Source organism: Dermacentor andersoni, chromosome 5, assembly GCF_023375885.2.
Source record: "Dermacentor andersoni chromosome 5, qqDerAnde1_hic_scaffold, whole genome shotgun sequence".
NCBI lineage: Eukaryota > Metazoa > Arthropoda > Arachnida > Ixodida > Ixodidae > Dermacentor > Dermacentor andersoni.
Genome location: NC_092818.1, coordinates 145,049,378 through 145,075,138, shown reverse-complemented (window position 1 = coordinate 145,075,138; position 25,761 = coordinate 145,049,378). Strand labels below are relative to the sequence as shown.

Below are 25,761 nucleotides of genomic sequence, written 5' to 3'. Positions count from 1 at the left end.
TCAGTGTACCGGGAAGGACTATGTTATAGGCGTGGACATGGGCTCGAAATACTAAGGACGATTTCGTGCAGCGACTCGCCTTCGTTGTTATGTTTCGTATGATGTTCTTTTTTCTTTAATTTCAATCCTTAATGTGTGAGTATTTGCGCATGTTAAAGGGTTCTTTTTATTATCATTTCTATTTATTTATATTAAAGCAAATTAATTACTCCTTGTGTAGAAGCGGAATGGTGTTGCCGGGGAGTACTGCTTCCAAACACAGTAGCTAGTCCCCGTTTAACCCCACTGGTATACCTTCGCAAACCAGGCTTCGATCACGGTGTCGCCGAAGGAGGTGGCTTTGCTGGAAACGTTATGATTTCCTGTCTATCCTGCTTATATATAGGGTGTCCCAGCTAACGTTAACCGAGCTCTCCAACGAAAAAGAAATATTTAGAATACACGGTGCCAGACACGGTTTTAAGACCTGACGTGCTTGGTTTTTCAAAGGTTTGACAACTGAACACTGTAGATCTTAAAATAGTGTCTTGTGCCATATTTTTTAAAGTGTTTTCTTTTTATGAACAGCTTGGCTAATGTTAGCAGGAACACACGGTATATTTGTGCACGCGCCCACAAATTTTCGCTGAAAGTCAGCGCCTCGTCTTGTCCTTTCTTCCACGCGATCGCGCTTACTTTGCGCTCTTCAGCCACAATCAATAAAACACAGTAGTTCAAGAGACCTCTCAGCTTTCTCTCTCGTAATGCATTTCTCTCTAGCCCTTTCAGTGAAATTACTGCACTTTCTTCTCTTCACGATCATAACTCCGCTCATTTTGTTCCCCGTCCCGTTCTACATCGTATTGTTGTAGGCCAGAGCAAGATCTAGGTGCAGCTCAGGCCTGCTTCAAGATTGTCGTTAACGAAGATTACAAACCATGTCCTTTAATAACCCAGTCAAGCTACATGCGATTGAGCCACAATCCTCTTTCGGCCGAGTGTAAATTCTGCGGGCAGAAAGCAGATTTGTACCATGTGTTATGGGCCTCCGAGGTTAGTAGCGCGTTAGAGACTATACAACAGCCAACGTAGGAAGGATGGGAGGCAGCCCTGTCCAGCTCAACCCTCGAGGACCAGCAAGCTCTTGTGCATAGAGCCAGGGCGGCGGCCTTAGCCAACGAAATTCCGAAATAAGAATCAGACCACCCTTCTCCTAACTCCCCTCCCCTTTTCCTGCAAATAAAACATTTTCATCAGCATCATCTGCATTTCTGTAAATCTATCTATCTATCTATCTATCTATCTATCTATCTATCTATCTATCTATCTATCTATCTATCTATCTATCTTTCTATCTATCTATCTATCTATCTATCTATCTATCTATCTATCTATCTATCTATCTATCTATCTATCTATCTATCTATCTGTCTGTCTGTCTGTCTGTCTGTCTGTCTGTCTGTCTGTCTGTCTGTCTGTCTGTCTGTCTGTCTGTCTGTCTGTCTGTCTGTCTGTCTGTCTGTCTGTCTGTCTGTCTGTCTGTCTGTCTGTCTGTCTGTCTGTCTGTCTGTCTGTCTGTCTGTCTGTCTGTCTGTCTGTCTGTCTGTCTGTCTGTCTGTCTGTCTGTCTGTCTGTCTGTCTGTCTGTCTGTCTGTCTGTCTGTCTGTCTGTCTGTCTGTCTGTCTGTCTGTCTGTCTGTCTGTCTGTCTGTCTGTCTGTCTGTCTGTCTGTCTGTCTGTCTGTCTGTCTGTCTGTCTGTCTGTCTGTCTGTCTGTCTGTCTGTCTGTCTGTCTGTCTGTCTGTCTGTCTGTCTGTCTGTCTGTCTGTCTGTCTGTCTGTCTGTCTGTCTGTCTGTCTGTCTGTCTGTCTGTCTGTCTGTCTGTCTGTCTGTCTGTCTGTCTGTCTGTCTGTCTGTCTGTCTGTCTGTCTGTCTGTCTGTCTGTCTGTCTGTCTGTCTGTCTGTCTGTCTGTCTGTCTGTCTGTCTGTCTGTCTGTCTGTCTGTCTGTCTGTCTGTCTGTCTGTCTGTCTGTCTGTCTGTCTGTCTGTCTGTCTGTCTGTCTGTCTGTCTGTCTGTCTGTCTGTCTGTCTGTCTGTCTGTCTGTCTGTCTGTCTGTCTGTCTGTCTGTCTGTCTGTCTGTCTGTCTGTCTGTCTGTCTGTCTGTCTATCTATCTATCTATCTATCTATCTATCTATCTATCTATCTATCTATCTATCTATCTATCTATCTATCTATCTATCCATCTATCTATCTATCTATCTATCTATTCGATCTGCGAAATTCATACCGGCTCTCTTCGGGTCACATGCAACACGTTACTCCTGATGCCACGTGTCTTTTGTTTTACGCAAGCGCGACAGAGTTACGCCACCTGTTCACACTTGAGGCCGTTATCACCTCAGGTCGTCTGGAGGTTGTGATACGCAAGGCGGAACTTTGCGTGGTATTGATTGCCGACAGCCCGCAGCACGTTTCACGCTTGCGGATCGTCGTCATCGATCGACAGGTGGAGCCACGGGCAAATTGATTTCTCCCCCGGTGTTTCACATTCCGCCGCGTGTTTCGGCTTGGGCTTCGTTGTGTTGCAAGAGCGCCTCTTTTCAAGTGACCGCAGTCGGCGTTGCCGCGGTTCCTCTGGCACGAGCTGAAATACGCCTCTATGTGTAGCTCCGGCTGGTAAGCATGTCTGGTCGTACGACGGCACAGAGATCTGGCATATTAGTTCCGCGAAAGCCCGCAAAGTGTATAAAAGATTTGCGAAGGAGAAACAATTTTTGTCCAGCCGACCGTAGCAGAAGGCACGAAGGAAACGTCTGTAATGCTGTCGGGTGGATGACAATCTTTTTTTTCCCCTTTCACGAATCTTCCTCCATCTTGTGGACTTCCGCTGAAATGATTTTCCATGTTCAGTGCTTCCCTGTGCTTTGAGTTGTCTATAAATTCGGCTTCGCTGTACGATCCGCTAGCCTCCTCGAGCGACTGCCTCGAAAAGCGTTAGTCCCTCGTTTGACACCGGACCAGGAGGAACTTCTGTTCAACTGCGAAGCTTGGTTAATGAGAGTCCCGTTTGGGTTTCTTTTGTAGCTTCCGCTACAGTCGGCTGGATGACAAATATATTTTTTCTTTTCAGCGCACATATTTTTCGACCCGCCGGGGTGGCTTAGCGGCTATGGTGTCGCGCTGCTAAGCACGAGGTCGTGTGATCGAATCCCGGCCGCGGCGGCCGCATTTCGATGAGGGCGAAAAGCAAAAAATACCCGCCTCCCGTGCATTGGGGGCACGTTAAAGATCCCCTGGTGGTCAAAATTATTCCGAAGTCCCCCACTATGGCGTGTCTCATAATCGAATCGAGGTTTCGGCTCGTAAAACCCCACAATTCGTTAAATTCAGGGATGTTTTTGCCGTCTATTGGTTGACTGCGAAATAACGCTCCTTCAGAATGGAGGAATAGTGCGAGCCGAGGGATTTAATTTTTTGTTAGCCACCACCATACGAAGCAATCATACAGTGAAACTAGAAAACGCATAGGGGAAATCGACTGTTCTTATTTAATTGAAATGTATAGATGATAACAAAGAATGTCCATATAGATGGACGAAAAAACAACTTGCCAAAGGTGGGAGCCGCACCAACACTTTCAACATTGAGCGTGCGACGCTACCACCCTGCCGTACTCGTGGCATAATATGTATGTTTACAAGCTTAGCCATGGAAGTGTCAGCCAGTGCAACTCACAGCCACGGCGCATTTTCCTTTTCCATGTTGCTTCTACATTTCAATTAGGAATAAAAAATTCTTTTTTATGCTTTCCCGTCTGGCTTCGTAGTCTGTTTGCTTCGTATATGGTCCTTCGATGTGGAGTCATCTTTTAGTCGCTGTTCAAAATAGCACGAAAGCCACTCCAGAGCCATGCAGGTGATTGCGTTTTTTTTTTCACATTTATTTCTTTATTCTCCTATTTTTTTCTTACGCATTCTTTGAATATCACATCACGTCAAGCCGCCCAGGAGTTGGCGTTAGGAATCTTTTTTTCTTATATTGCATCGGTTATGGAGGAATGACTAAAACGTTTATTCAGAACAGGCACATTTTGCTTAGCTTGCATGCAGTGCAACAATTTCTTCCTTCCTTTCTTTCTTTCTTTTTATCTGTGAGCTTCTCGTTCGCATTGACAAGCACTGATCGAGTACTCTTACCACAAAATATGGCATAAGGATATAAGTATATAGGTCATTGCCGTTCCTTATCTGTGTGGTCATAAAAGCAGAGCCATAAGAATAGTGGCTGCGCGGGAATAAATTACGACACCTCTGATAACATTGTAAGGTGGCGTCAGAAATATATAAGTGCTCCGCCAAAACGTACTGATAGACAGCGTCGTTTTGTTAAGTTGAACTTTCAGCGGGCAGCTGATGCTGACAGCGAGTTCCTTTTATGTTTCGTCTGACCATTTTTGTTCTACATTTACAAGTGTAACCGTTTTTTTTTTTTTTTGCTTTCTTTCCCTCCCCATCGACTACAGCCCCGTTGCAGCGCTGACTGGAGGTATCGAAGCGATAAGATACAATTAACACGGCTTGACTGCAGCTGGGTGAATGTCGTACTGAGAGGCGCGGCCGATATGAGCTTTCCACTACAAGCGAGGATTTCTCCGGCATGAAGGCAAACTGGTTTCCTCCGACGTTGATGAGGTCTCAAGAGTGTGCCGCTCAACCGCACGCACGGGCAAGCCAGAAGGTCTGTGTCCTCCAAGCGATACAGGGACGGATTACAAAAGCAACGACACGTCTGTCACATTACGACAGGTAAGAACTCTTTTCGGCGTAGGTCGGTTGCCGGGCCTTGGTGCGAACGACCGTTGACCGTGATCAACGTCCCGGAGCAATCATAAAGTCCAAGTACATGGTGCAACTGCTAGGAACAGAGGGTTGCGTTCGGATGTTAAATGCGTTGGTTTGCGCGCCGCGTAGGCGCTATTAACCTTCTTCAAAGACACTGGTATCGACTAGAAACTGGAGTTGCTTGTTAACGTGTGCGTGTGTTGTGTACATCCGCACTTTCTATCAACATGGTCATTTTATATGTCACCCTCATCATCGGGAGTAGCTTGTTAGGTGCGTGGCCCAGAAAATACTTCCAGCAACCATGAAAGAACCTCTCTCTCTCTCTCTCTCCCCCCCCCCCCCCAAAACAACTCTGGCCCCATGAGTGGAGTCCCCGGATTAATTTTGACCAGCTGGTGTTTAATGTGCACCTCAAGAGAAATGCATAGCGGGTGTATTCCCATGAGAATGTGGCTGCCGGATCTGGGAATCGAACCCACGACCTCGTGCTTAGCCCCAGAGCGAGTCAATGATCCACCGCGACATGTGAACGAGCACGAACAATGGAGCTTCACATTCCGGGTTCTTTCGTTTGCTGTCGCCAGCCTCGCGGCTGGAAAAGGTTCTGCCGCATCGATAACGGCCATTCCCTATTTGCCGACGATTATCGTTTTGCATAGATTCTATTTATCGCTTATCTTTCATAGTACCGCATGTGGCCGCACGTGCAGAGTTACGAGTTAATTACGTTGGACGACACGAATGAATAGTGAAAATAATTCTCACAATATGTACGCGCAACGCCCTGTTTACTAAAATTTCATCAGCGCAACAAAGCTTGCAAAGGTGCTGAAATTTTGTACAGTACAAAACGTTCCAACATAAGACAGATTGCGAAATAAAGAACACACTTATTCATTTGCAATGATAGAAATCATTATAGAAAATATTTACATTGCAAGGTACTCAAAAATGCATCTGCAGAAGTATAAGAAAAATACTTGTAACGACTAAGAAAAAAGAATTAAACTAAGCATGACGTCAGCTAAAATACCACATGCCATTGCAGAGGGTAAAAACAATCAGGAACATTTTCGCGTTTACGTTATTGGTCTCTTGGTAAATTCGTTCAGTGCTTCTGAAGGTGTATCTGCATTGACTATATCAGCTACTGATCTCGGCAAATGATTCCACGAAAAACGAAGTAAGTTAGTGTGAGCGAAAGGTTGGAGACTTTGAAAGAGTGATCCAAGTGCGGAAAAGATGGAGCTGACGCCTTTATTTTTTATTTACTTATTTACTTTGTTTAGTGTAAGGGGTAAGGTAGGGGTATGTCTTGTGAAAGCATGTTAGTCGAGAGGCTTTCCGTCTCGTTTCTAGTAATGCAAGGTCAAGGCTATTTTTAATTCTACATATACTTCAATAATCATAAGAATCCGATGCGGTGTACCTAGCGACTTTGTTTTCTGGGGATTCTAATCTCTTGATAATCCAAAATCAAGAAAAGGGCTTACAGATGGAGTAGCACACTGTGGTATAAATGTTATAAACAAGGATAAGGTGACTCAGAAAGGTTGGTTATAGCGTTTCGATAGGAGGATCTATCTTCGTCAAAGGTTTTATCGAATGTTGGCCAGCCTTTCTGAAGCACCTTATGCCGTTTTATAACCTTTGTACGACAATATCTTCATAAGCTATGCGTGATGAGGATTTCAAATGACTGACGCATATTCAAATTCAAATTGCGCAATTGAACTGTAGGCAAAATGTTTTATGTCTTTGTTAGCTTGGTGAAGTGTGCGTCGGAGAAAACCAAGAATTTTTTGTGTTCCCCAGGAGAAAGTCAATATGTGTGTTTCACAAAAAAAGAATTTATTTAAATAGGCACCTATGTATTTCAATGGCTCGACTTGTTCAATTTCATCATTATTCATTTCATAAGTCTGCAACACGAAACATATTTCGGGTAGTAGGCCGGGCATTGGCTTTGTCTTCTAAAAATTAATATTTATCTGCCAATCAAAATACCATTGACCAATTTTCTACAAATCATTTTCTAGTCCACAGCGATCATTAAGGTCAGTAGCAGCCCGATAAATAACACCGTCGTAGGCAAATAGACGAATTCTTGAATTTGTAGCAATGTGCATATCATTTATGTAGACTAGAAACATCATTGGCCCCAATACTGAACTATGTGGCACACCAGACTTAATGTGCTCGAAGTTATAACTAACGATGTCAACAAATACCGTTTCACCTGTCGCACAAATATTCATGAACCCAGTCAATCGTTCTATTTTCTTTTTACTAAACATCATTTTATATACCAAGCGCTATGCCCAACGCAATCGAATTACTTTACGAAATCAATGAAAATTGCATCAGTTTTTAGAAATTCATGCAGCTCGCTTTGAATATCACTTATTAGTTTGAGTAGCTGTGTATTGCAAGAGAATACATGCTGAAAGCCACGTTGGTTAGCAAATTAACTGTCATAGTCTGAGAGGACAGAATGTGTTCAAACAGCTTACAAGTGACGGTTGCCAAGGGTATCGGTCGATAATCGATAATTGGTCATCATATTCTTATCATGTGTTTCAAATATCGGCACTATATACATCAGCAAGTTTCCATTCATCCGGGGTCTGAGTGTTATCTAGTACGGATGGCTGGAAAATGAGTGTAAGTGCTGAATAATGCTTAGTAAATCTCAGTAATTTCGTGCCAATGCCATCCGGACCAGGGCTTGAGTATGATAAAAAAAACTTCAATAGCTTTTATAACTCTATTAGAGGTTATTACGCGAGGCATTGAAGAGGCATCATAATCAAATACATTATTAGTGTTATTAGTGTATTAACTTTCAACACCAAGAAGCCTTTCTTTCAGAATAACACTGCAGAAATATGAATTAAATGCACGTGACAAATCAGCAGCATCCAATGGAGAACTGTGGCGAGAATATACATGAAGGAATTTTCTCATATGCTCAGGAGAAACTATTTAGGGTCATTTTTAAGAAGCTTGGCATATCGGTATCAAAACGCTTTTTGGCTGCTTTAATTTTTGATTGCAAGAATTTGCAAATTCAAGAATTAAATGGAATCGTTTTTTTTTTCTCTTTTTAGTTGTTGTTCATTTAGAGCGGTTCGCTTTAGACGTTCTTTTCTTATTCAAGGGCCGCTTGACGTCCACAGTGAGCCACTGTTTGTGCTTAGTCTTGGTGATGACATTTCTTGGAACGTATATCTCCTGCAACCTTTTCACGTGATTACGAAATAACGCTCCGTTTTAATGCACAGTTCGATATTCGTACGCGCACAAAAAAAAATTTGAATTGAATTCCTTGATTTCGGTTTCTATCTTGTTGCAATCAGTCTTGGTAAGCTCGTATATCTCTTTCGTCCGGTAGCGTTTCCTTTTTTCCCTTTCTTTCTTTTTTTCTTTCCTTTCCTTCTTTTATCTTGACATTGAACAAATTGTGAATCATCTTGTGGTCACTTGGTACGGTAGCATGTTCACGATTCGTTTTAAGCAACAAATCAAGGGTCTCAACAGCACGTGTTGGGGCAGAGATCGATTGCGTCATTTGAAAGAATGACAAGTCTACGAAATCAGCGTATCCTTGGTTGTCTTATTCGAAGTTATAACTAACGGCGTCAACAAATACTGTTTCGCCTGTCGCATAAATATTCATGAGCCCACTCGATGGCTCTATTTTCTATTTACTAAACTTCATTTTATATGCCAAGCGCAATGGCCAACGCGATCGAATTACTTTTCGAAATCAATGAAAATTGATTCAGAGATCAAATCAGATCAATTGAATAATAATTGATCAATATTTCATCTCCGAAGAGGAGACAATTTTCTGCGTTGAACATCATTCTCCCACTTTCGGCAAGTTGTGTTTTCGTCCACTTTCGTTCACACTTTTCCTTATTACTTCTACGTTTCAATTTTTCCCCGGCGCTCCCTCTGACTTCATTGTCTGTTTTCTTCGTGTCGTTGTAACAAGATATCGAGCCACTCAGATTCCCATGTTGTTCTAGCACTTTGCCTAAAATAAACTAGGCTATCGTATTTTTCAACGATTCTTTCTCAGAAGATCTGGCTTCTACGAACGCATCTCACAATTCTGTACAGTTCCTTGTATCCGTATGAGCCTGCCAAGCTTTCTTTTTCCGTGCATAAACAAGGAGGCATTGGCGCCAAGAGCTAGTGTCGGCTACCCCCTATCAACATGAGAGGCAGAAATACACCAGAATCCACAGAAAATCACAAATGTAAGTGAAATGCATTATAAGATGACTTAGTAAGGTGGCTGACTTGGCTAGTTAGTAATCCATACTGAACGTGAACATCGCAAAAGCAGCACGGGGGTGAAAGCGAGACGGGCTTCGCTCGTCCCGTCTCATTTTCTACAGTCCTAAACTGTAAAATGGCGTTACGATAAATGTTCATGTACAAAATGTCACAACACAGAAATACAGCAACAAATTTCGCGAGCACAGTGTACACACTACTTGTCTACGCAATGTCGCAGCCATAAATCAGTCTTAAAGCGTAAATGACAATGACATGCATGCATACATACATACATACATACATACATACATACATACATACATACATACATACATACATACATACATACATACATACATACATACATACATACATACATACATACAATGTAAGTTTCACCTGGATAGTATGTAGATGCATCTATGCCAATTTCCCCTCTCTCAGCGTAGTCTAGCAAACTGGAAGCCATTCTGGTTTTACAGCGGAGCTGTATATGGCTAGGGTACCATAGAATTTTCGTGTCCGCACGCAAAAACTATCATCATCAATGACTCATAACTGCGTAAACACTAATACCCCCGTAAGCAAGCAAAAGATGCAATGGCTCAGAGCCCCGTGAGACAGAGGCTGCAAACACTCAACGAAGTGATTACATTCTTAGTGCTTACATTCTTTAGGATCATGCATACTGTATACAGAACAGCATATCGAAAACTGTCATCGGCTGCCTCGGAGAAACCTGGGTAGCGTTGAGTATGAGTTGCGATAGGGACATGACATAACAAGAACTTTATTAAGGTCCCGAAGAGCTCACGTCCCGGAAGCATCCGGGAGGAGCCAATGGCTTCACACATGACGCGACTGGCAGGCCGATACCCACCGCAACACCATGGGCCTTCTAGACGGCGTGGAGTTGTAGATGTTCTGGACACTTGAGGGTGGATTCACAGAAGTCCTTGGTTTGAAGTGAAGAGGCTTCTAAGGCTGGGCACAGCCAGAGCATGTGTTCAAAATTACAACATTCGTGGTTAGGACTCCCGGAGAGCAGCTGGCTTATGAAGCACAACGGCGCGAACTTAGACGAGAGTACGCGATGGCGGCGCTGCAAACACTACCGAGGATCGTGCCCAAGAGACCGACCGTAAGCGGCAGGCCAGACGGGACGACTGCCGCGAATCGGAGAACGCGGCGAGGAGACGCAAAAGCCTCTTCGATGTCGAAATGCGACGTCGAAAGGTTCGTGGCTACTCACTTTGCGTGGGTTAGTTGCGACGACACTACCCCTGTGGTCGTTGTCGGTGATTTCAGTGCGAATGTGTCGGGACCGGAATGGAAGTGGTTTACGCGTTTCGTGTTGCAGACATATCGCCTGCGATGCCACACCGATCCGACCCAATCGACTACCCAGCGGCGTACGGGCATCGATTTGACATTATCAAAGAATGGGTCTGCATTTGCGGGTATGCCGGTCAGTGTATATCATAGTGACCACAAAGACATAGTGACCGTCTTTACTAAGTGACAATGAGTGATGCAATAAAGTCTTTGCCACAAGTTTTCTTACCACGACGTTTACAGCTCCGCTGGTCATCCACCTTCGCGGGGTGGAATGGCCTTGAATTTTTTACATCCCTTTCCTATTTTTTTCTGCATCGTTATTTCTGTTCTTTTACTTAACTTGGGGTCACCCCGTGACTATTGGTATGTGCTCACTGCACCTCAATGACTTTCAAAAAGTTCTGCAAACAGAAATTGATTGCAAATCACCCCTCGGCTTGAGTTCACAGCCAGATTTACCTCTCCACTACTGTCGAAAAGCATGTTGGTAGTATTTCTCCTTAGTGGGCCGAAGAGCAGATGTGATAACAAACGTGTTGTGTTTGAACCACGACAAACGCGCTTACCACTCGAGGACAAAAGGCAAGGAGGTGAAAATAGTAATAAAAAATCTACAATAAGAGTAGATTTAAGAAGACGCGCTTCCCGCTAAAATTGGTGTAAAAGTCCACAAGTTCATTATCCTACGCGTTCCCCTCAATATTGTCTTGAACCCAAGTGCAGCAGGACGACGACAAGAACTGCTGTCATCGTAGTGCCGACATTGTCACTGTGGATGCACTCTAAACGTGGTGAATTCGGTCTAGACTTTCGAGCGGAAAAAGGAAAGTAGTAAACACGCTATGCTTTCAATTCAAAGTATATCACGTGTTCTTTCGTCTTCTCTTCGCTCCTTTTTTCCCTGGAATAATGTTTTAGTTTCGGCCAGAACCAACTAGCACATCTTTTCACTGCTAGCACTCAGCTGTACTTCACTGACTGTGCCCGGTGGTTCCCCCCATAAGAAATTGTGTGAACAACATCTGTTTACTTCAGTGCCTTCAAGTAGACGCTTGAAGTGCCGGATAACGAAACTATACAGTTGAGTCCGTTCATTAGGAAGCTCATGTGACCTACAAGATCCTTCGTTATACAGCTCACTTCGTTGTAAAGATGTTCCACCGCACCGTTCGCGTTAGAGCATGCTGAGCACGTCCATCAAAAAAAAAAAAAAAAAAGAAACGTTAATTAAACATGCAATCAAGAGATATTCAATGAAGTCACTAATTTTCTTCTGCACACTTTATCCTACGTAATGTGAGACTGCATCCGACATTGTGGCATAGCTTTTAACAGCACGTTTAGGGGCCAAACCGGGGAATGAAGCAGGGTGCCAGGGTGTACAGTTGGTAAAGTGCCAGTATTATCTCCTTTGCCGCGAAAATTCGACCAGGCAACGACAATGTCGACGGTTTGTTTTGGTGTTGAACGGTGCTCCTTAGGCGCTTCGTTCGTTTGCTGTACCGCAACAAATCGGCCGTCGGGGACGTTTGAATTTCTTCGTTGTGCAGGCAAATTTGCGGCAGTAGTCTTAGCTGTAGAGGTGTTCACAATACATGTGAACGATAGTAATCTGGCCGGGACAAGCAGAATTCTTCATTGCACAGACCTTTTATAGCGGCGTTAGTTGAAGAGGCGCTGGACTGTAGCTCAGGATTTAGCCATGACAGTCAAGGAGCCGCCGCGACCGCTTCAGTCTTGGCCCGAAGCTGCCTTTCACTCCCAGAAGTCAAGAAGTCAAGTGTGGTTGCATTTAATGAATGCGGGAATAAGCCGGAACAGCATGCTCTTTGAATGTTTTGTTCTATAGGTCTCTAATGACGAGTAGGAGGGAGGGAGAGACGCAAACTGTTGCAATCTTTTCAACTGTTGTGTCCACTTTTCTCCGATGTAGTATTTGCCCTCTACTGAATTAGAGGGGCTTTTGTAGTTGCTTACTAACTGTTGAGGAACGGGAAGGCAGGGTACATCAGAGCTAGCTATGCCGATACGCAGTTGATAAATCAAATCTGTGGTTTATAATCACGTAGCATAACAAGGCAAACCCAGTGTGGCTGCACTTCAATTGAATGATAAAGCCATAGAAAGGTATTCTTCTCTCTCTCTCTCTCTCTGTGTGTGTGTGTGTGTGTGTGTGTGTGTGTGTGTGTGTGTGTGTGTGTGTGTGTGAGAGAGAGAGAGAGAGAGAGAGAGAGAGAGAGAGAGAGAGAGAGAGAGAGAGAGGGACCTCTTTTCCTGAGTAGGATATGTTACAAGTTATTTAACGGAATGTTCTACGATATAATGCTTCCTTGTATGTTATATCGCTGCTCCACCGGCTTGTTTCATTTTATTATCATTAAATTTATTTTCATCTACCATTTGCGCTGGGAGCGTATGGCAATCGTCGCCAGTAGTTTCACTTTTCTTTGAATCGATTTCGCAAGCCATTATTTTGCAGATGTAACGGAATGCCGAACGCTCTTGCACGAACGAAATATACCAAAGGAAGCAAAGTGTACGCACAATAGGCGCATTTATCACACGCAGTGTCACTTTCCGTAATCTTTGTTAACCTCTTCCTAAAGTATAGGTTCTTCTTGACCAGGCGAGGAGTTACAACGCAATACGAATTCTTGAAGATCAGCTACTTATGTAAACCAGACTGCCAGGCATTTTCGAACCAACGAAAGCCAAAGCAAAGTTAAATTTTGTCGAGGCGTTAGCAATTCGCCAGGCCCCTGTCACCTTTCATTATTTGCTCAAAGTTTTCTCCTTGACATCACTAGTTTTACTCAACGCTCTCTCTCTCTCTCTCTCTTTCTCTTTCTCTCTCTATCTCTCTCGCTCTCTCTCTCTCTCTCGCTCTCTCTCTCTCTCTCGCTCGCTCGCTCTCTCTCTCGCTCTCTCTTCTTTTTTTCTGCAAAGTTGTCGGCTCCGTCACCCGAAGGCCTTTCTGCTCATGCCTCAACACGCAGTAAGTTCGTTGAGAAAATGCTGGCTTTTCTTTCAATATCATTATTCGACTTGCTGACATGTATTAGCGCGCAATATGCATCACCGTCTTTCAGAAATTAAAGGAAAAATGAATTCTCTGTCATACGGACCTTCGTGCATAAATGAATGCAACGAAGTGTCGAATACATCGCAGCCCCTCTACGTGCTGGAAGCCATCTGAAATTTTCGACACAGTCAGTGTTTCCTACTTAATTGCCTGGCAACTTAAACTTCACCAAGAAGAAGCACATGGCTGTTTCTGTCCGCACGGGATATTGCAGCACGATCGCATTTGGGCTACATACTAATTAATTTACATAAAACGTTTACGGCGACAAGCGTTGTTCCGTGCTTATTCCTGACGCTCTTGATGCTTTCCTAACACGCAGCTGCGTGACACAGCACAGTAAGCTACCAAGCCAGAAAGTCATTTAAAATTTTGTCTTACAAATCATTCAACACGTTCACAATCTATTTGCCTTTGGCTATATATATATATATATATATATATATATATATATATATATATATATATATATATATATATATATATATATATATATATATATATATATATATATATGCGGACGACAACACATCCAGCTGAGCTGCAGTTGTGCGCGTGGTTTATTATTATTAGTCGCATCTGGGGACGACACGCCTGCATGCCTGCCACGGGTACCTGGCCGCTTTAATGGCGATAGCGGCAGCAACATCGTCAGCACACATATCTCGGCATAATCTTTTTCTGTCTTTTTTTTCCTTTTCTTTCTTTTTTGTCGCATGGAAATGAAGTGCACGTTACTGAGGTTCACGCTTCCGCCGAGTTGGTGCACAGGATGTTGACTTTCTCGCAAAGGTCAGAGGTCGCAGCAGTTATTCCGCTCTTGCATCTGAGCTCTCACTTGCAGCTGCCATCGTCGACGATTGAACCACGCTGAAAACAAACAAAAAAGAAAGAAATGGAGGATCTGGATATGCAACGATCTGTAGGTCGTTGCATACATGCAAACAAGAGATGTTGCGTACCGCAGTTGACCGCAGTTGCGGTTGCGGGGCGTAGGCGATCACTTTTTTCGATAATATATATGGTGGCTAATTCTTGGTCCGGCTTTGGCGAAGACTTCCATCGTACTTCATAAAACGTGGCGGAATCGTTTTGGTGTTGTGTTGCTCATGTCATGCAACTCCAACATTTATATCCCCTATTCGTATTGGGTAATTCCACGCCAACTGTACCAACCATGACGCTCGAGAAAAATCATTTCTCTCAAAAAATTACGAGAAGGTTACACGTATATAAGAGTTACTCGAAGAGTATTTTCCCGAAATATTTTGAACGGAAAAATATGTTTGGCCACGTGAGCGCCATTCGAATTTCACGAAATGATGGAAAACAAGGTGCAAAAAAGAAATTCACCAAAACTTGACGGTCTTGCGCATTATTTCAAATTTTGGTGTTTTGCGTTGTCTGAACATTGTTCTTTCATTATAAAACAGTTTCGCAAAATAACCATGTTTTTTGCTCCTTAGCACGGAGGTGAAAATGCGCAAATTCTAGCATTCTTGCTAAATTTTTCACGAAAGGAAGTCAGGGGAGGAAACTTGAAATTACTTTTATAGAACTGTCACTAAGGCTTACTATCTTGTAAAATATTATTTTCCCCTTTGTGATGCTCACAGGCTCCAAAATAAAAGCCTGAATTTGGCAAAAACGCTATTTTGGCCTATGTTGAGACGTTAGTAGCACATTAAGGTCGTCCATAAATATATAAGCAGAAGAGCGGATATCGTTGAGAAGAATAACAGCTTTCGCCACGGAAATTTTAATCAAAGTAATTTTGCGTTTTTGTTGAGAAAAATCAATTTGAATTTGAGTCCCACCATTGCATTACTTTGGTTCGTGCTTCCACTTCACTTGATAGCATGTCAGCGGGAAATACAAACCAGGGTTGGTGCACATGGTGGTCTGTGTGGTGAGGAATGAGAGCCGATATCACCAGGGAGTTCGTAAGAATTTGAATCGTGAAGGTATGATTACTTAAGGTAGATCGACAATGCGCACTTCCATGCTACTGGAAGTACACATATGCGGGCGCCTACGCGTTAAGTGTTTAGAGCGGGCCACAAATCACTTTCATTTTCTCAGACTACTGTTATAAATGTCGTATGAGAAAATGGTTTCCTGAGGCGCGACATCACAAAGGCCCCGTGGTTTGTGTCCCACAAAAAACCTTGCCGACTACTGTCTATCTGGCCCGAAGTAGCAGGAAGAATAGTATAGACATCACAGAACCAGTGAAATACGCTCAACAAAGTTCCCTATCAAAAATAGTCACTAAATAATCGGTCTGTTTTCCCTGCTCTCACGGTGACTGAACGTGTTTCGTTCAAGTGGTGCTTTCAGTTCACGCTCATGAAAATGATTTGTGGCCCGCGCTAACACTTCACGCGTAGGTGGCCGCATATGTTAAGCGGTTTCACTCGCGCACAACAGCTGCAGAGAAAATGCGGCCCTGCGAAACTTCCGGTCACGTGCATTATCAACCTACAGCGCCAGAATACAGAGTGCGTTATTAAGTTGTTTTGCTGCTCTGAAAGTCTATATTTAGGTTCTTAGATTAAAAAAAAAAACATGCGCTTTACGCCCCAAAACTAACACAGAAGAATTTAGTATAACATACGGCAACATTCACTTGTAAGATTGTCGTTATGTGCAGAGGAAAAGCGTTGAAAACCTGCGAGCTTATATTTTAACGCACTTCTGCTACTCGATATCGCAGCCAATGCCTCTCTTGCTCGCTAAATTTAGCGGGCTCCGTCAATGAGCAAAACCGGAAGCCGTCCAGGGCCGATGTTTGTAAACAGTGAAAGGGTCTGTACTTCCAGTAGCATGGAAGTGCGCAGTGTCGATCTACCTTAAGTAAGCATACCTTCAAGATTCGAATTTTTACTAACTTCTGGTGATATCGGCTTTATACCTCACCACGCAGACCACCTTGGGCACCAACCCTGGTTTGTATTTCACACCAACATGCTATCAGGTGAAGTGGAAGCACCAACCAAAGTAATGCAATGGTGGGACTCAAATTCAAAAATTTGTTTCTCAATGAAATTTAAATGGCGAAAGCTGTTATTCTTCTCAACGATATCCGCTCTTCTGCTTATTTTTTATGGAGCACGTTAGTGTGTTACTAGCGTCTAAAATAGGCCAAAATAGCGTTTTTGCCAAAATTCAGCCTTTTATTTGGGAGCCTGCGAGCATCACACAGGGGAAAATGATATTTTAGAAGATAGCAAGCCTTAGTGAAACTTCTATAAAAGTAATTCCAAGTTTCCTCCCCAGACTTTTTTTTGTGAAAAATTTCACAAGAACTCTAGAATTTGCGCATTTTCACCTCAGTGCTAAGGAGTAAAAAACATGAAGTTATCTTGCGAAACGGTTTTATAATGAAAGAACAATGTTCAGACAACGCAAAACTCCAAATTTCGAAATAATGCACAAAACGGTCGATTTTTGGGGAATTTCTTTTTTTCACCTGGTTTTCCATAATTTCGTGAAATGCAAATTGCGCTCACGTGACCAAAAAATTTTTGCCGTTCAAAATATTTTTTGGAAAGACTGTTGAAGTAACGGTTATACACCTGTAATTCTTTCGTAATTATTTGAGAGAAATTATTTTTCTCGAGCGCCACGGTTGGCGTAGAATGACCCTATTTGATAAGGACCGCAGGAGGACCTGCAGAGCACAGCCGGCGCTTTAACGAAGGCCTTTGTGCGTTTCATACAAGAGCGAACACGTATTTCGCTTTCAGAGACCCTGACACGCGATTTTCGCTTGCAATGCTATATGTTTCGAGATGCGTGTACATACAAGCAGCGTGCGCGATACATCCGGCCCACCTGTTCATCTAAAGAAAATAAAAATAAATATAAAGAAAGCACAGAAGAGAGCGAGAAATGCAAACAAAGTGCGGTCAGGATATGATATTTCGGTGGACATTAAACGATTGTGCGCGTGCGCGCACATGTGTGTTCTGAAATGAAAGAGCAGACGGATGTGGCAAAATGCGCCCATCAACGCATATACAGAACAAAGAAGTCATCGTTTCGGTTTTCAGCTGCGACATATAATGACCATCCTGCCGAAAGGTCCGCAGGGACATTGTTCGGCGTAAATGCCAGAACGGCCATCCCCTGAACTGCGTGTACCCGGGCCAGGGCCGCGTGCCCGGGCTCGCGTTCTTTATGCGCATGAATACTAGTCCCGAAGTAAGGAAACTGTTTGTTGATGGGCACAAAATTGTTGTCCATTTTATCTGCTTTCTGCACATGTATGCACTTGGCGTCAGAAGTTTGCCGACAGTGGCGCCTGAGAAATTGACATTATTTCCGCAGTCCGGGCATGCGGCCCGGCATTCAGATTTCTGGCGTGTACACAATATTATACAGGGCGATCATTTTTAAAATTTTAAGTGAATTTTTAAAAATAGCCTGTTGCATATAACACAATTATAGTTTTTGAGCTGGATTATATTAAAGGAGGCGGACATTACTTGCACGGAAAATCAAAGCACATATTCAACTAATGAAGAAAAGTTCACCAATTATATTCGGGATTAATTACCTTAAGGGACATGTTGCAATTTACGAATTGTAGCCAGTGAGTTTGCGAGGCGTATTCACTTGGAATGAATCTCCAGAATGACGCCAGTTTGGAGATAAGCGCCATCAAACTCGCCATCCAAAATGCACTGTTGTTCCACTTATTTCTTTAACAAAAAGCTCTTGTATGGATCGAAGCCCAAATGTAACTGAAACGCCCATGTATTTTGTCACAAACCTTGGGAAATAAAGATTATGCAGACAGCAGCAGCTGCAGCAGCAGCAGCAGTGGGAAAGTCGAAGGAAAAAGCAAAGAAAGCTTCGCTTTAATAAAAATTCGAAAGGTACAATATCACACCTGGGTGTACCACTCAGTCAAGGACCCCATGAGTTATAGCCGCACATTTAATTTTCATGTGCGCAATAAGCATTTTTATCGCTTAAAGATGATATGTTTTGCAGTACAATTACAAATATCAGCATTAATTTAGACTCGAGTGCAAATCAGCTTTCGTGGTCTTTGTAGCAGCGTAAAAAAGCTGACCTCCGCGCCAAAGCGTACGTGCGTTGCATTGGTACTGCTAGTCCACTTAGCCCTCTCTTGTAGATATATTTAACTGCTGCTTTCATCTGGTGTGAACTGGTGACGAAGAGAGAAGAAACACCGGCGGTATGGGAGAAAAACGTTGCGACGCGAGCTCGTTTAAATCACAGCGTGTCGAAACTAACGATTAACGAGATCGACTCCACAGCATGTGCGCTCACTCGAAAATCGATAATTCAAACTCGAAAGTTGTACAGAGAGCTGTGTCCGACGAGAAAAAACGAAAAGCAGCTGCGGTACTTTGTCGTGCACGAAGCTATACGTGAGCCACGATACTGCATACGCGGAGTTGTTTCGTCAGTTTCGAGCCGCGACTTACGCACAATTCGCACCGGCTGTTGATTGTGGCGGCGTATGCCTGTATCTTGTAACGAGCGCGTGATGTAATTTTGTGGAGCGTAAAGAAAACCCGCACGCGCTATGGTGGGCTTCTATTTCGTTCCGTGAGCTGCACACACTTGTGTGCTGCACACGCGTCAGCGACCAGCTGGAGCGACACGCTCTGTCTGCACGGGGAGGGGATGGGAGAGAAAAAAAAGAAGCGGCAACTGCACTTTGTCTCACCGCTCTGCGTCTATCCGTCTATTCGACATTGTGACGAACAGTGTTCTTAAATCCATTCGAATGCCCATCGAGTCGAGCATTTATGCTAGATGCACTGAGCACCGCGCTCTCAGACGTGCCAGGAAGCACGAGATGGCTTTTTGTGTACTTGTACAATGGTCTGCGTATACATATTCACCCTGACAACAATGCGCAACTGTTGCAAGCTTGCCTCTGTCGCGTCGGCGTTCAAATCTCGCACGGATAGTCGTATTTTTTCGTCACTTACAGCTTGGTTAGTAACACTTTTGTGACTCTGGTGGTTTCTCCCGCGGAAATGAAATTTTTTTTTTTTTTGAGTATAACGGCTCCTGCACTCCTAGACAGTGAGTTAGACAGGCAAGGTGGACTGACCTTGCCAGGTGTCTACCTATAGGCTCTCTGCCGACAGTCTATGCGTTGATTTTTGTTTGTGTTAAAAGAAAATTAAGCAGGGTGCGCAGGAACAGGGACCGGAGACTACGCTGGCAGATGGCGATGCCAGTGCACATCGTACGTGAAACCAGTGTGTAGGAACGGAACGAAAACAAAAACGAAAACAAACGATATTTTTTTACCGGAACGAAAACGTAACCGAACCCTTATATATTATTTTGTTTCGGAGTGAAACCATATTTGTTAACAGTTTTCGGTTCAACTAGGGAAAATCGGCAATCCGAAACAACCTTCGTCATGTAACGTCAGCATTAGCGCGTATCTCAGGTATAGTGCGAACGGTAGCAGGTCCAGAGATCCACCAATCTAGGCCCGTCGCTCGGTGCCCTATAGCTGATCGGCATCGTAGCAAAACATAGGGTTTTCGCGCTGAAGAGCTTATCGTTTCGTTTTGTATGGGTACAAGGCTTTGTCAACGAATTCTTATGCTTCGTTTATATGTTTGTTTAAGTTCATTTTATCGGAACAGCGGTCTCGAAGTTCTGCGAGTACACTCGATAACGTGCTGCTTCTGAGCTCAGGCTCGGAGCCTTGACTCAAGGCACTGAGCATTATCTCGGAATTCATAATGCACTTATTGAGAAAAATAAACGCTATGTCTTTATCGTTACATTGCTTCGAAAATTTTTGCATGTTAACAAAAACTGTTATGGTCCGTTACGGATCTCTTTTTCTTTTTTTTTCGTTCCGAAGCAGAACCTGAGCGGAATTTTTTTCAGTGGAGTGAAGCTAAATCCAGAACGAAAAGACATTTCGTTCAGACACCCTGCGTGAAACTCACTTTTGTGAACACCGGGGTCCTAAATTGCGGCTCAAAACGACAAAAGAGGGAAGTAAGGGTGCTCAATATATAACAAACGGCGTTGATAATTAAGATCTCCGCACGAAGTTACCTTTACTGTGATCTCGATGCGTTGAAACGAGATCTTCCGTTAAATAGTATATTTACCTATAATACATAATATATTTAATAAAATACACACGGGTTTAGGTCAGTCTCTGTTCTGTCCACTTTTATGCCCGTATCCTTCCTTCCTCCCCATGTAAACATAATTCACGACTTGTTCTGCTCCCCTTTTCTCCCCCTATAGGCGCCGAGCAGCGGGCTGACGTCGACGTGACCCTCCGTCTCGAGGCGAAGAATGGAAACGTTGTCAGGTTCACTCGCGCCCAGAAAGTCTCTTCGAAAGCCTTCGCACTCGTCGTCCTTCCTAAATGTCAGCTCAGCCGTCATCGCGAGATGCGCTCATAATACGAGTCGCTGTAGCAGGCGTCGAAGCACGTTCACTTCATCTGCGAGTTATATCAACACCTCCTTGGTTATATGCAGCTGCCAGAATTTTTTTTCGATTTTGGCTGCGTCATAGGATGGCGGGACGCCGGCGAGAAATAGCGTTACAAAACTAAAAGTTAAAAAAAGGGCATGGTCCTTTTATAGATCTGGAAATTTCGAGGCGTATAAGCTTTGGAATTGCACGATGCTCGAGACCCGATACTCTAACGCCGACTGACACGCGCGTTGAGACGTGTGCGTTCGCACGATCACGTTCCTCATCGGCCCACGTCAGCTGGAATCTTCCCACATGTGCTGCGATAGCGGAGAGTGGTGGTGGTCGCGCAATCTACGCGCAGTGCGGCAAAAGTTATGGGGCGTGCTAAGGCACCGCAGAGTTTGCAACACGATTAGTTCCGCGCTTTGGCATCGGTTATATTGCAAGCTATATTGCAGGCTTACGGCATGTATATATATATATATATATATATATATATATATATATATATATATATATATATATATATATATATATATATATATATATATATATATATATATATATATATATATATATATATATGGATGCACATTGGCTTTTCTGATTGCATGAGAACCTCCCCACATTTCGCAGCAATGCAAGGATATTCTAAGATGAATTGTCGTTACTATTAATCATCCGAGAGGGTGCTCGTGCCAGAGTCTCCCACCAGCATTCTACCTATAGGCTGATTCTGGCATGACGCCAACTTCCTTTCTTTTGCGGGAGCAGCAGGATTTGTCACGTCCCGCGTTCTTATTGAACGCGTTTAGCGTTTGGTGAAAAGCTGATGCGAACAGAGCTTCCAGCTCCGCGCCTGTTTCTCTTTTTTTTTTCCTTCCTGTCCCTCTCTCTGTCACGTTCCCATCGTCTCCTCCTCCCTTCCGCATACAAGCTGACCGATGTTCAGGTGTCGGCCACGCGCTTGACTGTGACAGCGCGGTCGGCACGCTTTGCGATTACCTCTCAGCACGACCTATCTCTAAATAGCTTGCCCGCGATGCTACCGGCATGCATGCTCCCTCACAGGCCTTCCGTAGATACTGTGCCGGTGTCCTGTGCATCTTTCATCCAAACATTTCCTGGAAAGTAGAGTTGACGCACAAAGGGAAGATAGGGATAACAGGATAGACACGGACAGATACTTAATTTCGCGATTCAACTCTACTCTTTTTGGATTGCCAAGTACAGCCTGCACTCAAGTTTAGCATAATTTCCTGAATGTCTTTGCAACATGACATCGGCATGAAGCTTTTTGCTCATGCCACCAAGCACGAACATCCTTTATCCCAACGCATTGACTATCGAATGCAACTTTCAGTCCTAAGTTACAGCCCTATCCTTCGATGACCAAAAACTCTCTTTTAACTTTGGCGCGGCGGGGGCGTCAATATACAAAAATAATGTAGTACTAGAATGAAAGCTACAGCTAGCGTCAGCCAATCAAGAGCTCGACCATGTAAATGCACGTGTGCCTCGCTGCGATTATAGTTACGTGACATACTGTCTTCTGCTCAGTCATGAGCACAGTCTCGAGAACAATCGCTAGAACAGTCTCTACCGCCGAAAACCTCCCAGCTTCCATTCTAGTGGCATATGTTGTTGTGAAACAGGGTGCAATGAGCATTCACGTGATGTCACAGACACCCCGTTGTCGGCTACCACAGCGTCGCCAGAGATAATCTCGTCAAGATAACACACAGCTTTTCCTCGCCATATAGCTGCACGACATAACGGCAGCGTCAATGGCGTTATTGCGCATTCGTCGTTGGGGCGATGAGCCCGGGGATCCTGGTGCAGAGTGCCAGGCTAAACCACAGAACCTTGTCGTGTTTTCGTGTTTACGCAGTTGTTTCGCGAAAGAGATTTTGTGTTTGCCATCCGGCCTTCGTTTTGTTCCCTGGCCTAAGAAAAATAACTGTTGTGAGTTCGGAGAGCATAGCCTCGCGTGACACGCAGGAAGTTGAGTGTCAACCTGCTGCTACAGTTGCACTGTGAAAGTGGTTTTGCGTTTTATATAGTTTCAGCACATGTACTATTCGTGGTTGCAAGAATTGTTGTTCTGCGCTTTGCAGCAGGGCTTTTCAGCAATACACCGGGAACGCTCTAATTTAACGCATCCCAAAGGGGGGGGGGGGGGGGGGGGATTAAATTATGGGGTTTTACCTTCAGAAACCACGATCTGATTATGAGGCACGCCGGAGTGAGAGGATGCGGAAATTTGGGCCCCCTGGGGTTCTTTAACGTGTACCTAAATCTAAGTACACGGGTGTTTTCGCATTTCGTCCCCGTCTAAATGCGTCCGCCTTGGCCGGGATTCGATCCCCCGACCTCGTGCTTAGCAGCCCAGCACCATAACCACTACCCAAAGGACAAGGGTGCGAACGTTGGATTCAGTTTGTGCTTTTTCTCTCTTAATGCCAATGTCGTTTTTAATATGCGGGCGCGGAACTATTTGTAAGAACACCGTCCAATCGCATTTTTACTCACAATGCACCGGTTTCTGGGCTGGAGCCCCCGTTCGCTCACTGAACAGCTGGGGCGAAACACGTCTTGCGTTTTGTGATGGCCTGTGCTCTGAACCCCAGGTTGCATCAAGAGAGAGAACAGAGAAATGCGAGAAAACAAGGGTGACCTGTCAGCGGGAATACCTGTAAGATGGCGCGCGTGGTTTTCGTTAGGGCTGAGAAAGATGTGCAGCAAGAACTCAGCACGAAGCTGCGTAGGAAACCCATGCGTATTTCTCGCAAAATATGCTTCCCAGTTGAACGTAAATGTGTTCTTGTGCGGGGACTTAAACCCTACACCACCGCATTTCCAATAGGCAGTTGCACCAGCAAACGAAAACCAGGAATAAAGCGCTTGGCAGAAAGAGGATGAATTAATCGACAGCTCGCAGTGTCAGACGGTCGATCGAACAAACAATCATAGTTATGTTGACAAATTGGCATTCGATGTTCAAGTGGATGGGAGGTGGTTTCGTGGAAGAGAAATTTGATAGTAATGTGCGTCAACTTCTATTAATCTGCCTTCGTACTGCCGATCTTCGTGGAAATCGCGCGGTTAAGTTCGGGGACGATATCAATAAAGGCTCTCCTCAACGACAATGATGACAATGAAAAAAACACGTGACGTTCATTGCATGTGGCTGAATGTCGCCACGACGTCGGTAAAGACCGATCTAAACGAGTGAGCTAGGCACTCGCTGACTAAACGATTACGCGACAAGGTCATAGATGCAGTTGTGTCATAAGGTTCACAAATGTTAAACCTAACCTTGCCGTGGAGTCATCACAGGTTTATCAAGGCAAAAATTAGAAGGATAAGAACAAAAGGTGCGATGAGATGCCGCAGCTATATTATAACATAGCTGTAGCATCTCATCGCCCCGCAATTTGAGGCGCTTTTTCTTTCATTTATATACATTTGTTTCATGGTAACCTTTAGCGAATCAATTTCTTGCGAACACGAGTGATTGTTTCTGTATACATATGGACAAGGTACTGAGTACCATGCTAAGGGATCAACCAGATTAACACTTCCAGCTTCTCCTTTACCCGCCGCGGTTGCTTAGTGCCTACGCTGTTGGTCTGCTAAGCACGAGGTCGCGGGATCGAATCCCGGCAACGACAGCTGCATTTCAATTGGAGCGAAATGCTGAAACACCGATTTAGGTGCACGTTAAAGAACCCCAGGTGGTCCAAACTTCCGGAGTCCTCCACTATACGGCGTGCTTCACAAACAGATCGTGGTTTTGGCACGTAAAACCCCATAATTTAATTTAACTTCTCCTTTAAGTCAGTTTCCAGTGAGATGAAGTAGAGTGTGGATTCGGGCTAGTTCTCAATTCACGGTAAAAAAATTAACAGCGCGAGTCACAGACAAGGAAACGAAGCGGTGTTCCTGTCTGCTTTCTGCGTCCCCGTCTTTCTATCCCGCTGCTAATTTGTTATCGTGAATGAAGTTAGCGGGCTCATCTCGGCAGCCCGTCCAAATCCTGTTAAGTCATTGCTTTCTCGTACGTATTTAGGCCTATGCATAGACCTTGCTCGTGCATAGGTCCTTTAGATATATGCTCACCCTGTGCATCCTTTGGAAGACATTGGGACTATGGACTCGAGCGTCATCTCCACACAAAGCCGCCACGGTACTGTTGTACTTTTCAAAGACGACAGGTCTATGCGACCCACTCTGAATGCACGGCAAACGCTGTTGCAGGTGAGCGCGCGTCGCCTCGGATCCCTTTCCTCCTCTCCTTCCTCCCTTTCCTTCTTTTTCTATCCCTGCCCGCTTTCTCTCCTTCCCCAGTGTAGGGTGGCAAACAACGTGCAACCTCGTTAACCTCCTTGCCTTTCATTCCTTTTATTCTCTATTTACACAGTTCTTCCAAAAAAAATTCATTACTCAAATTATATAATGCTGTCAAATGCGATGCTTACAAAACCGGAAACAATGAATATCTGGGAAACTCCAGGTTCCGCGAAATGTAAACATTTTCTGCTTCCTCAAAGGAGCCTGAAGTCGCGAGGGCGAATGACGCAAGGCGTGAGTTACACAATAACAGCAGGAGCCGGCGACCGAAAGGGAGCGGGGCTCGATGCCTCTTCAAGTACTTCCGTATAAGCCAGCGGCAGCAGCACTCGCTCTAAGCTGTTACTGCTCTACTGGCCACGTGCCCGTTGCTGCTCCTCCGTGCTTTATCACGGCTGCGACACACGTGTGGATCGTGCTGCT

General features: G+C 44.3%; 1 protein-coding gene and 1 long non-coding RNA gene across 4 annotated transcripts in view; one reads left to right on the top strand and one right to left on the bottom strand.

Annotated features, from left to right (window-relative positions):
- The first annotated feature begins 2,555 nt into the window (after positions 1-2,555).
- alpha-Man-IIa (alpha-mannosidase 2) overlaps positions 2,556-25,761 on the top strand; it is an 89,841-nt gene continuing 66,635 nt past the window's right edge. Inside the window, exons 1-2 of one of the 2 annotated variants that reach the window (XM_050178841.3) lie at positions 2,556-2,655; positions 4,502-4,784. The gene's annotated coding sequence lies outside the window, so the exon portion shown is untranslated. Of the gene's footprint in view, positions 2,656-3,648; positions 4,785-25,761 lie in introns of those variants that run through there. The other variant, XM_072288419.1, reaches the window with a different exon arrangement.
- Positions 14,076-25,457, bottom strand: LOC129385098 (uncharacterized). Of its 2 annotated transcripts, none has more exons than XR_008612658.1 (2): positions 25,108-25,457; positions 14,076-14,403 (listed from the first exon to the last, which is right to left on the bottom strand). It is a non-coding gene; the product is annotated as an uncharacterized lncRNA (long non-coding RNA). The 2 variants fall into 2 exon arrangements; XR_008612657.2 differs by lacking the exon at positions 25,108-25,457 and adding an exon at positions 20,698-21,013.